General features: G+C 40.0%; 1 protein-coding gene across 17 annotated transcripts in view; it reads right to left on the bottom strand.

Moving 5' to 3' along the window:
• THRB (thyroid hormone receptor beta) overlaps nt 1–12,483 on the bottom strand; it is a 368,089-nt gene that overhangs the window by 65,954 nt on the left and 289,652 nt on the right. The window lies entirely within an intron of this gene.

A 12,483-nucleotide genomic window follows, 5' to 3' on the forward strand; every position in this document is an offset into this window, starting at 1 on the left:
AAAAGAAGTAAGGCTTTTGAAATACATTTTAGTCCACTGGTATCAGCATTGAGTTCTTCTCTTTCCTAAGTCAACAGTGGAATGTCTGCTCTTTTTCATGACTGAACATATGATTCAAAAGCAAACTTTAATGACTCTGATACAGTCTGATGAAGCTTGGGTATCACAGTCTAGAAAACATACAATAACATTTCAGTTTTGTGTAAAATGTAAAATCATTTATTAGGACACTGGCTTAATAATAATGCTGAGTTCTATTTCATGTTATCTTCATAACCAAACAACAACATTGGTAGGGGAGGTAATTACCTTCACATTTCAGAGTGGAAAGTGGAGGAGATGGTTTTCTCACTCCCATGTAACTACTAAGGGAGGATGTTAGTATTCAAAGTTTGGTCCTTGAATTGTTATTATAAAACTTGCTTTTCACACTTCCCCACACTGCTTTTCTAAGTAGGAAATCATTTTAATGTTTTGAAAGTTCTGGGCTAGTTATGTGCTTCAAGATCAATCCTAAGGTTACTTGAATGATTTATCTGTTTTTCCAGAGATGCACCTAATTTAATGCCATCTCATATATTTATTTTGATCAATATATTTTCTTCTACCTTCTTTCAATATATTTCCTAGCTGGGCTGCAAATTTCAAGGGAAGGTCTTGTCTTCCTCCTCTGGTGTATCCACCATTAGATCTGGAAAATAACATAGAGGGTACTGATCTATAAATGATGTGAACTAGGAGAAAAATGCTCTATAATATTTTACATTTTTTATGAATATCATTTAAGTTTTGCATGAATATTACATACTCATTCATTTTATGGATTCTTTAATGTAATCACCCAAGGCAGGTAGATCCATGTCCCCTTAGTTTAATGTGTTAACGTGATGACTTCATTGTAATGCACACTGATGGACTTGATTTGGAAAGTTCAGGGGTTGTTTGAGTGGAATGGTTTTAACATTTAACAGCTATAGTATCCTTTCTTTATTCCATGATATAATGTCAGAGATTAATTTAAAAACAGATTTCCTAATAATAGGAACAATGAATGAGTGATTGAGTCATCTGCATTTTCTTTTTTTTTTATCTTTAAGTACAACTAGGGCAAAATCTAGACTCTGCCACAATTGATCTAATTTTCAAAAGATTTATTCTTTGTTCTTTCAAGGCTCCCGTTCTACAGTTACACTTGAAAATGTTATGAGGAATAATTAAAGGTAAGAAGTTCAAAGTACTGACATAAAAAAAAATGCTACAAGGTGGATGAGCCTCAAAAACAATATGCTAAGTGAAAGATGCCATTCAGATTGTCTGATTCCATTTTGTGCAGTGTCCAGCAAGATGAATCGGTAGGGACAGAAGGTGGAAAGTGATTGCCAGGGCCTAGGTACAGGAATGAACTTGTAAATCAGCTCTAAGTTTCTTTGGGGTGACGGGAATGTTCTAAAATAAGACTGTGGTGTTGACTGCACAACTCTTCAAATACACTAACAATTAGGGAACTGTGCACATAAAACAGAGGAATTTTATGGCATGTAAATTATATCTCAATAAAGCTTTTCAAAAATAGATATGGGATCACAAATAGCTTGAGCTAATTAGAACTGATGATTAAAATAAAAACATCAAAAAGTTCACATCATTTATAGATCAATACCCTGTATGTTATTTTCCATATCTAATGGTGGATAAGCCAGAGGAGGAAGACAAGACCTTCCTTTGAAATTTGCAGCCCAGCTAGGGAGGCATATCACCAAACAAAAGTAGTACCTGACACATTGAGTACTTAAAGTGTTAAGTGAACATGGAGCAAAATGGAATTAGTATTTTGGAAACAACATGGGGTAAATTCTCCCTTATTCTTCTCTAAGGCAGATGTCGGCCAGACAACAAGGCTTTTGAGTTTACTTGGTCCGTCAACAGACCTGCTGCTCATTTCTAGACTCAACACTCTCCCAGTGTGTCTCCTTGGAAATCCCAGGTAGGATGTAATGTGCCTCATTTAGCTATTTTATTCTCAGCACAAAGTACAGGACAGGACACAGAACACAGCCATGAACATTTTTTATGTAAATCTAGATGAACTCACCATCTCTGGTGAATCAGACAGGCATGTGTGGAAGCTACACAGAGGTAAGGCGGGGCACAGCCAATACTGTGATAGCATTTCATAGCAGCGTAAAGGAGAAACAATTCATCCTGATGAGGAGTGGAGAAAGAATCTCAGAGGAAGTGATATTTAGACTTGGCTTTGAAGGATGAGGAGAGTAAAAGAGGATTGCAGAAGAGATTTCAAAAACTGGTACCCTGAGATCCAAATCTAGAAATGGTGAATTGAGATTCTTCATTATTTCAAAGGTCAAAGGAGAAAGATACACGGTAGAGATCAAGATTAACTTAAGATACACCTCAATTGTAGTTGTTTTGCAATTTAATATGATTGGATTGTGGGAAGAAGAGAATGTTCAGTTAAAACATAAGAAGAAAGAGGCTATACTTGTTTGATATCTTCAGACTGTAGAGAAACTGCTTTCTGTCTCTACTGCAGAGAAAGATGTCCCCCCCACAGGTATCACCCTGTCATTCCAGCCTGAACAATGTCACGGGGGACAGAGAAACAAATAACTTTTACTCTTTAGAAATTCATCTCTAAGGTATTGAATGGATGCTTCATAAGAGGACTTTTACAAAATACGATTTTTGCCAACCCAGTGACATAATGAATAAGCTCATCAATAAGGATATAAACCTCCTTCCATGACGATAGAGGTGGTTTGGAAGATTGGAAACTATTTCTGAATCACATACTTAAATCCCAATTTTTATAGGAACAAACATCACATGATACAACAATTTTGAAGTATTTTTGGCCTAAATGTGTAATTTGATTTAACATCAGTCAAACCCAAACTGGGGGACGTTCTACCAAATAATTGGCCCGCATTCCTCACAAATGACAGTACCATGGAAAACAAAGAAAGGTTGTGAAACTGTTCTAGATGGAAGCAGACTAAAGAGACACAAAAAAGTAGATGAAATGCAAATCCTAGCCTGGATTCTGCACCAGAAATCAAACCTGGTATGAAGGACGACTGGTGGTGGCCTGGCTCAGCCCTGCCAGGGGTTGTAGAGTTGCGAAAGGCCCCCAAACACAAGTCCTCTCCAGCCCTGGTCTCAGCCTCCATCTCCCTCCAGGGTATTAAGAAGGGGTTGGGAGGGCACAATTTATGAAATTTACATAAAGTCTGAGATAAGGTAAAATATAGTGGGTGTCAATGTTAAGTTTCCTGATTTTGATAATTGCACCATGGTTTTCTGAGAATTTCTTTGATTTTAGGAAACACCATGAAAAATTCAAAGGGCCTCAATGTCTGCAACTTACTCTCAAGTGGTTCCAAAAAATCATAGTGTATATGTATACAAACTGACACACACACACATTCACACACACAGAATGGTAAAGCAAATGTGGTAAAAATGTTAACAATTGGTGAATCCAGGTGAAGGGTATATGGGAGTTCTCCGCACTATTTCATTTTTTGGTTAAAGCTGAGAATACTTTAAAATCCATTGGAAAAAGGAATTTATAGGTGTGCTTAGCAGATCTTCCAAGAAAACACACAACTCACTCAAACTTGAAGACTCGATGGTCCTTTGCCACCAATTTTGTTATTTTAATTCAATTCTTAAAAACAGAAACAAACTTAAAAAGTGGGCAGACTTGCAATAAAACAAACAGCAAAATCAGATAGCCTTTGATTCATTTAAGAAGAGTGTGTCACATAGATTAGTGGTGTACTCTTTCTTTTTAGTGGTGTTCACTATTTGTGTCCTTGATATTGCAAAATCTTTTTTTTTTTTTAAATCTTAGAAGGGTCATCTGTTTCCTTTATTTGGGGAAGAAGTAAGATTCAAACAGAGTGATCACATCAAACAGAAGTTAAGAATGAGCATATGTATAACCAGAAGGGGATAACAAGAGAGCACAATTCCCTACGCCCAGCTATAAATATTAAATGGGATGAGCCCATTGCAGGTACCTGTTTCCTTGGAAACCCAGTGAATTGAAACTCTTGCAAAAATTAAGATGTATTTTTTTTTCCCCTTAAAGGGCAGGAGCTTCTTTTACTTACACAGTTTTGACCTTTAGTTTTTATCGTAGGCTTATTATAACAACTTCTTCCCAGAGCTAGGCAAACACAGAGTCAAATAAGCATTTTTTCATTAGTTCTGAGGGTTGGCTTACAATAGTGTGGCCGCCCTAGCTGCACCATTACAGGACAGCCATGGGTAGTTGGGGTAGCATTCACCGCTCACCGACTAGTGCCATCTAGACTAATAAACCATCAGCCCTAGACGAATGGTTTAACCTTTCATATGCGCTAAACCATTAGCCCCTCTAGACAAAGAAATGATATTCTGACTCAAGTACCAGAACTTACCAATGTAGATAGAGTTAAATAGTCATATTTGCAATGGAGCTCTATATTTTAAGAGGCAGTAAACTTTACTAAAGTCAAGCCCCTCTTATAAGTCAACACTGACAAATATTATGGGGGTAGAGGGTCACCAAGGATAATTATTATGCTTCAGGTCAATGCCATGGAGAATGGGCTGGACCATGGAGGATTTCTGACTCTCTTTTCCAAAGTTCAACAGGTTCTGGATTTCTGGTATCCTTGCAGTGTAGATAGAGGAACAGGGTCATAGTTATTCCAGTTTAACAAGGAGGCTGAATTGGCCCAGAACCTGAAAGGTTGTTTTATAAATATCATTCATCACTGGCATTAGTCACAGAATAAGCTAATTAGAGCAAGGACACATCCCTTTGTTAATATAGGTCATCCATGCAGGTGGAATGGCTGCCTCACACACTGGCTTACTTTGTTTGCAGGGAGTCTTTGCATCTCCAAGGGGACTCAAAATACTCAGACCCAAAGCCACTGGCCTGAAGGGGCAAGGACATCTGGTCACCACGAGCTTTAGGGGAATAGGTTTGTTATGGAGCACGGGTGTGTTTTCAGAAACTGAAGGGGGAAGAAACCGAGACTTCCTGGGGAATGGAGAGTGGGTGTCTGGATCACCCCAGGGCTCCTGTGTTCCTGGGGGGAGCTGTCCCAGTGAGAAGTAAGAATCCTGAAAGAGGCGGTGTAAGACAATTGATTTTGAAGTTTATCCTGGAGCTGCCCGATTTTCTGATGTTCATAGCTTAGATTTTGGGGGTCAGGACTAATTTAATGCATTTTGTCCTGTTTACCCCACAAGGGGGAAATACGGTTGTTGTATTGGACAGCTACTTTAAAAGAGTGTAGATTAATGTCCTTGGTTTCTCTGTGGTCAGTTAATCTCTGATTACCTTCTTTGTTGGAGAGAATTAGTGATTTGTCAAGGTTAAAATAGCTGGTAAGTGTCAGACCCAAGAGCCAAAGCATGGTTTTTTGTTCTAAACACTCCATATGTGCTCACTAAGTGCCAGGCAACATCCTTCAGATCTGACCAGCAGGTCAGCTATGTAATTTAAGGATTCTTAGAATATCTTTCCCCTCTTTACTGAGGTATAATTGACAACACTGTAAGATGTTTACAGTGTACATCATGGTGATTTGATATATGTATACATGGCAGGAGGATTTCTCCCATCTGGTTAATTAACACTATCTGTCTATCTATCTATCTATCTATCTATCTATCTATCTATCTATCTATCTATCTATCTATCTATCTATCTATCTATCTATCTATCTATCATCTATATCTATCTATATGTCTATCTATCTATCTATCTATCTATCTATCTATCTATCTATCTATCTACCTACCTATCCTCTATCATCTTTCTATTTTGTGAGAACATTTAAGTTCTAGTTTTTAAGCAAATTTCAATTACACCATACAGTGTTATCAATCTTAGGAATGTCTTGATAGCCCATGATCAATATGCCATTCACACATTTGTCTAAGTTCAGGGCCACCCTGTGGCAAGCAGTGAGATAGGGGTCATTTGTCTCCAGAGCACTGTGTCATGGCCTTAATTAGGGGTGTGTGTGTCTCCTGCTGAGCAGTGCACAACCTGACAGCATGCACAGTATGACACTTGGCAGTCCTGCTCCCATCTTTCTGTCTCTCTCATTCATTTCCCTGCTAGCCTCATCCATTTTCTGGCCTCCTTACACTCAATCCTTTTCGTCATCTTTTTTGGATCCTGGCAAGGGAGAAAGGAACCTGATCCAGTTCATCCACTTGGAGAAGCTAGGGTTATGCAAAGCTATCCAGCCTAGAGGCTGGCATTTTGGAGAAAGGCCAATGACAGAATCACAGGTTTTTGGGGCAACCTGCGGGAGATGTCCTGGAGAGGGAAAATCTTTGAATTCCGATGGTCGCTTATGATGTCTTGGTAAGGCTGACTCTCTTATGATAGCTCTTCAACTTCAATGCAGTTCCATAACTTAGTCACCCACACTGCACCTGATTTTGCCAGAAGACTACCTGTTGGAGGTGTCAAGGGATTTGGCTATTACATGTTTCCCCTGTACCCAAAATATCTCTGGCTTTGGAAATGTCAATCCTGTTAATATTGATTTAGTGGCTATGCTCACTATTCTTGCATAATCTTTCCAGGCTTCGTAAGATTAATAGCTCCGATTTATTGAGAACTCACTGTGTCCCATGAAATCATCTAAGAGCTTATTTCTTTCCACAGTTCTCTAAGAGAGAGGACCCCATTTTACAGATGAGGAGTCCGGATTCCACCTTTATGGATGAGGAAACTGAGGCTCAGACAGGCTACGTGACTTGCTCAAAGTTCAATGGCTGGTAAGAGGAAGCAGCAGAATTTGGCCTTCGTGTGTAACTAGACATGTGCTGAGCCCACTGCCCTTCCCCTGAGTGCGCACAGCGCTTCCGCTGTAGTTGAGCTTCCCTCCTTAGGGTGCCTGGACTTTTCTTAAGAAATTATAAAGTTAAAGAGCCCTGGTGTTAGAGCCAGACTACCTGGGTTCAAATTCTGCTTCAGCTCCTTCATACAGTTTTTGGTTTCTTGTTTCAATTTTTAATTGTTAAAAGAGTTTGGAAAATGTCTTGCTTGTTGTTGTGGACTTTCCTTTTAGTTTTAGTCTGTGCCTCTAGTAGAGCTGTGTACCTGACGCTTTGTTTTGCTTCTCTCCGTTTATTATTATATAGTTTGTCAATGTATTTCAAGGTCAGACAGGGTGACAAAAACTGGAGGAGGCACAAAGCTAAGTGATTATTTATATTCCAACAACAGTTATCATTTATCTCTACTAAGTGGCAGGCACGATGCTGGGTGCTTTGCCCACATTATCTTTCATCTTTACAACAAATCTGAAAGCCGGATATTATTACCCCATTTAAAATTAAGGGGACTGAGGGTCAGAGAGGTTAAAAAATCTGCTCTGAGCTGGTAGATTAAAGAGCAAGAAGTCAGTCTGAGCCTGCCTGACTGTAAAGCATATGATCTTAACATTAGGAGAAAACTACACAACTTATTCATTACTACATCCTTATTGTAACAAATTTTGAATGTAGTTATATATGGGGTTAATATTAGTATCCTCCTTTATCCCACTCTTTCCTTTTGAAGGTGTCTACTGTCACAAGGTTGATGTGTATCTGGGAACTGTTTTCTTTGCACATTTGTACACACACAATGATAGAGACTTCCAAGCTGTTAATGGGAGGGTGCTACCCTTAGCGTACTGTCACTTTTGCATTAAGCATTCATTCCTAAAACCACCTCTTTTTAAGAATGTGCTTCTTTTTCTAGAAGATGCTTTAGATATGCCGTAATTTATTTGAATGTTCCCCTATGGATAGCCACTTAAATTGTTTCCAATTTTCCAGTAACAAAAACAAAGATGCAAAGAAAACTTTTGAATATGGATCTTCGTCCCCTTGTGAAATTATTTCTATGAGACAGAGGATTGTAACGGGGGGGTGGCTGGGTCAAAGCAGAGCTGCATTTTATGTTGTGACAGCCACTGCTGAATTGGCCTTGGGAAGCCGGGGTCCTCGCACTGCTCTGTGCTGCATCTCTCCCCTCTGCAACCGCATCCTAGATGATGGCTTTACTTTCCTTCTATTTCTGTCTCCCTGGTCTGCTTCTGGGGTGCTTGTCATCGCCCTGCCTTTGAAGTATTGCATCATGTAGCTCCCTTACACATGCCGGAGGCTGGTAGAGAACATTCACTCTCGTGCTGTGGCCGAGGCTTCCAGAGTGCCCCTGAAGTGTAGGAGTCTCACTGGCGCCCTCAGCCGGGACTGTGCCCCTTATGTATGTTGAGTAGGGGCCAAGTGGAGAGCAGAGATGGATGGAGCGGATGGTTGTGCTGCTGGATGGGCTCAAGCTTTCTAAATCCTCCACCTGCTAAAATACTCATTTACCTGAAGATGCCCTTGTATTTTACTTAAGGACAAAGAGAGTGGTCACTGGCTGGAAATGTGAATGTCTAAACTTGAAGGATTATAATGCATACTTGAAGGATTCCACCTCATATTTAGAACACTTTGTTATTTTGGTAAATGAGAATTAAACGTCATTTAAAATTGTCATCATTGATTTGATTCATTTTTTTCTCCTTATGAAGAGCATCAGTTAATAGTCTGCCCCTTTGCTGATAGGCACTGTTTTAGAAATTACTTCAACTTGTCTAACTCTTGGGGACTAGCTTAATTAATTATGGTATATCTGTGAGCCAGAATAATTTATAGCCAATAAAAATCAGGAGCCTGAAGAATATTTAATGACAAGGGAAAATGTTCATGATATATTGTTAAGCATTAAAAGTGGGTTAACAATGGTATGACTAGTACGAGTTCAAGTTCATAAAAAATAGATATGCACAAAAAAAGATTGAAATATAATTAAGATTTTAACACTTTATCTTTGCAGGATGAAGTCATAAATAATTTTTAGAAATTATTTTTGTTGAATTTTGGGGGAATTTTTGGAGAGAAACTGGCTTGCTAGTAAAATTTAATTTCGACTTTTATTTTTCCCACTTTCCTGGGGATCTGAGACTCACTTCTCTTGATGTTAAGCATAGAGCAGACCTACAGAGAAAATTCAGTGAGCTCTCCAGATTGCTACTAACCTTTTTCTGGTGCACCCAAATTGCTACTAACCTTTTTCTGGCGCACCCAGGGAAGTGTGTCAGTCCCTGCCTTTTTTTATACCACCAGTTCCAGTGTTTCAGGAAGGCCTCTGATTGAAATCAAGGGCAAACATCAACGTACGGAGGTCTGACTGCCTGTGTTCAGGAGGGCTGGTTTGACCAAGTACATGGGCAGGACCATCTTTGCAGGGCTGGTGGGAGCCTCAGAAGGGCAAGACAGACCTGAGTGGAGACACCTTGTAAGAACGTAGAGGAGGATCAGGGACCTAGCCCAAAGAATGGGATTCTCCGAAGGGCTCAATTTCCAGAGGGATGTGGTACTAGTGAATTAAACAGAACGTCCAGTTGGCAACTAAGGTTGGCCAGGCCTAAAGGAAGGCCCAGTCAAGGACTGGAGAGATCCAGTGGCTCCCCAGGTGCACTCCAATGGGGAAGAAAAGTGTACATTCCCTGAGTGTCCACTAGGTGGCAGGCCCTCTCCTACCCTGAGAGCTTGAGCGTATTCTCTTGTATTTTCCTGGTATGCAGTTTTTGAGAATCACCCAGAGAGCTGTTAAAAAAAAAAAAGATCCAACAGCTTCCTAGGCCCCTTTACAGGGCTTCCAACTCAATAGTCCGGGGTGGAGCCTGATTATTCGGCAATTTTAACAAGCTCTGGGGGTCACTACTGCGACAGGTTGGTGAAAGTTGAGCATCCCAGAGTACATCATCTCAGACTTGGAGAAGCGAGGTGGGCAGGAGAAGGATGTGGTCCTCGAGGCTGAGCAGTCAGTCCGAACTGCGACAAAAACTCCGGGAAGGTGTAGTGTGGAGGTGGAAGGGGGGCTGGGGGAACAGAATGGGGTCCCTGCATCTGGCTGGAAATAGCCTCCGGCACTAGAGCAGACTTGAACGGTGGGCTCTGCAGCACAATGTCAGGTCTCCAGAGCTCTCATTCTAGTGAATGTGTTACCAGTGAATTGCCTTAGAATGAATGCAGCAGATAGGAGTACAGGTATATGCAGATTAGTATGAAACTGGTATTCAGATCAAAATGAAAAACAAAACATTACATACATTCCAAAAACCAGCCTAAAGGAACACATTAAGAATACTATATGGCATTAATCAGTGACTCTCAAATGATTTCAAGTGAAGAGTCATGAAAAAATAATATCTGGTCCATTATGCCCAATACATGGTTTTGCTGCACGAACTTTTACATCTCTCTGGCCACCCATGAATGACCAGGCAAGTCTGACAATCCCCAGCTGGTCTAGACCCTGTTCAGCCAGGTGAGTCCACTGATTATGCATTTGCTTGTCACTGGTTATGTCAAATTGCTATACTCGCATCAACAGAGAATGGTAATAAGTAGAAGCTCGCAGAAGTGTACTCATCCACAAACCATACTTAGGGGTGCGTGATCTAAACTGGCTGGGTTACTGATTTGAGAGATGGGCTTGTTGCACAACTTCAAGCAGTTTGTTCTTTGGGCTCCTGTATGGCAGATCCGTAACTTTGTGTATCCTTCAGGGCCATTTAGCTCTTATCAATTCCATCTGGGGTCCTAGAGCTGGGGCTGTTCGAATGACTGCTGGCCTTGCTGCTATTCCTTCAAGCTCGACGTCAAGGACAATGTTCTGCACGTGGCAGGTACTTAATAAATAAGCACCGATGGGATGAACATATGGAACTGTAGCCCAGGACTACAAGCATATCAACCATACCTGGGGACTCAACAGGTATAGCCAGGAAATTCAGGCTCAGCATAGATGGACATCAAAATGGAACTCTGCTCACAGGGATGACAAAGAGGTAGCAGACAAGTGGGGCAGATGTGAAAAACCCACTTCAAAAAGAAAATAACGACTAATCAAGTTGTTTACCTGGCTTTGATGGTGCCTCCCTGAATACAGGTGTCCATTGAGAATGAGTGAAATTTGGCTTAGAAGGTTCTTGGGCCATGACAATGTAGGCTTCCTGGTGACATTTTCATGCTGAAGTAAGGCACTGACTCACATTCAAGCCAAGCTGAATCCTGATGGTTACTCCAGAAACTATTCTCCTTTTATATTAGAATATTGAGGAAGGACTTTAATAATTTAATTATATTTTCTTACTAAATACTTCTCTGGCTTGCAGCAAAAGAAAGCTTAATGAAACCAAAATGGATTGCCTACTCTAACATTCCTGAAATGGCAAGGCCCACCCTACACTAACTCTCCTCTCCTTCTCCATTCCATACCAGGCACACAGCACAGCCCAAGGAATTTATGTCATTTTAATGATGCATAGCTAATAATAATAATGACCACAGCAATACCATAATAACAATAGCTGCCATTGAGAGAACACTTATGAAAGGTACTATGCTAAATGCTTAAATACATGATTTTATCTGATCCTGTCAAAGACCACATAAGTTAGCCCAAGGACAGAAAGTGGAGGGGTTAAGATTCTAGCTCAAACATGTCAGGCTCACAATGTGTGATCATACCCACCGTACACAGGTAGAGCCTTTAATCTGAAGAAAGACTGTCTCTTTTTGCATTAGAAAGAAAGACTATTTCCTTTTGCATTGGAGTGTACAACAAACTGAAAAGTGAACAGTGTCAGGAGCTCCAGACACCCAAGACTGAGCTTTCTCATAAGTGATAGAGACATAGATGGATCCTATAAATGAATGAGTGAATATGGGTACCAATTGTGAATTAATCAAATTTAGTTTGTGAGGTTCCTAGATCATGAAGACATTCTAATTTCCTGTTGGCATTTCATTATAAACCAAGGACTGACATGGTTTTGATGCCAGCTTATAAAATTTGAAGATACAATCTGATTTCAAATTCTAAGACTAATATTCACTTGTATTTCATGCAAATTTGCACATATACACACACAGACACACCTGTCCCATATCATGATTCCTTCAAAAAAACTTATTTTGCCCTTTTTCTAAATATCCCTTTCAATTTCCCAAATCTGCCACATAATAAAGGTGAGATAGTTCAAACACAAATCTTCCCAAGGAGACAGGTATAGTTGTGACTACACTCAAATCAGAGCTCATACCACTATTTTATCATTTTTAGATAATCCTCTTTTCAACTGAAACCATGTGCATACCCAATCCCTCAGGTCTATAGGTGTTTTCAGAAAAGCTTAAAGAACAGCAGATTTTTCACAGTGTTTATGTTCAAGTTAGGGCAGTTTGCAAAAGTCCCTCATGGCTCATATGTAGGAAGTTTACAAACTTTCCTTAATATATCTTGGCAGGTGATGGCCAGATTTTCAAATATACAGTTCACCATAAGTCAAAATCCTTGAAGAACAAACCAAACAGATTTTCCTGGTTTTTTATAAAATG

This window comes from Manis javanica, chromosome 15, assembly GCF_040802235.1.
Source record: "Manis javanica isolate MJ-LG chromosome 15, MJ_LKY, whole genome shotgun sequence".
NCBI classification, from domain to species: Eukaryota; Metazoa; Chordata; class Mammalia; order Pholidota; family Manidae; genus Manis; species Manis javanica.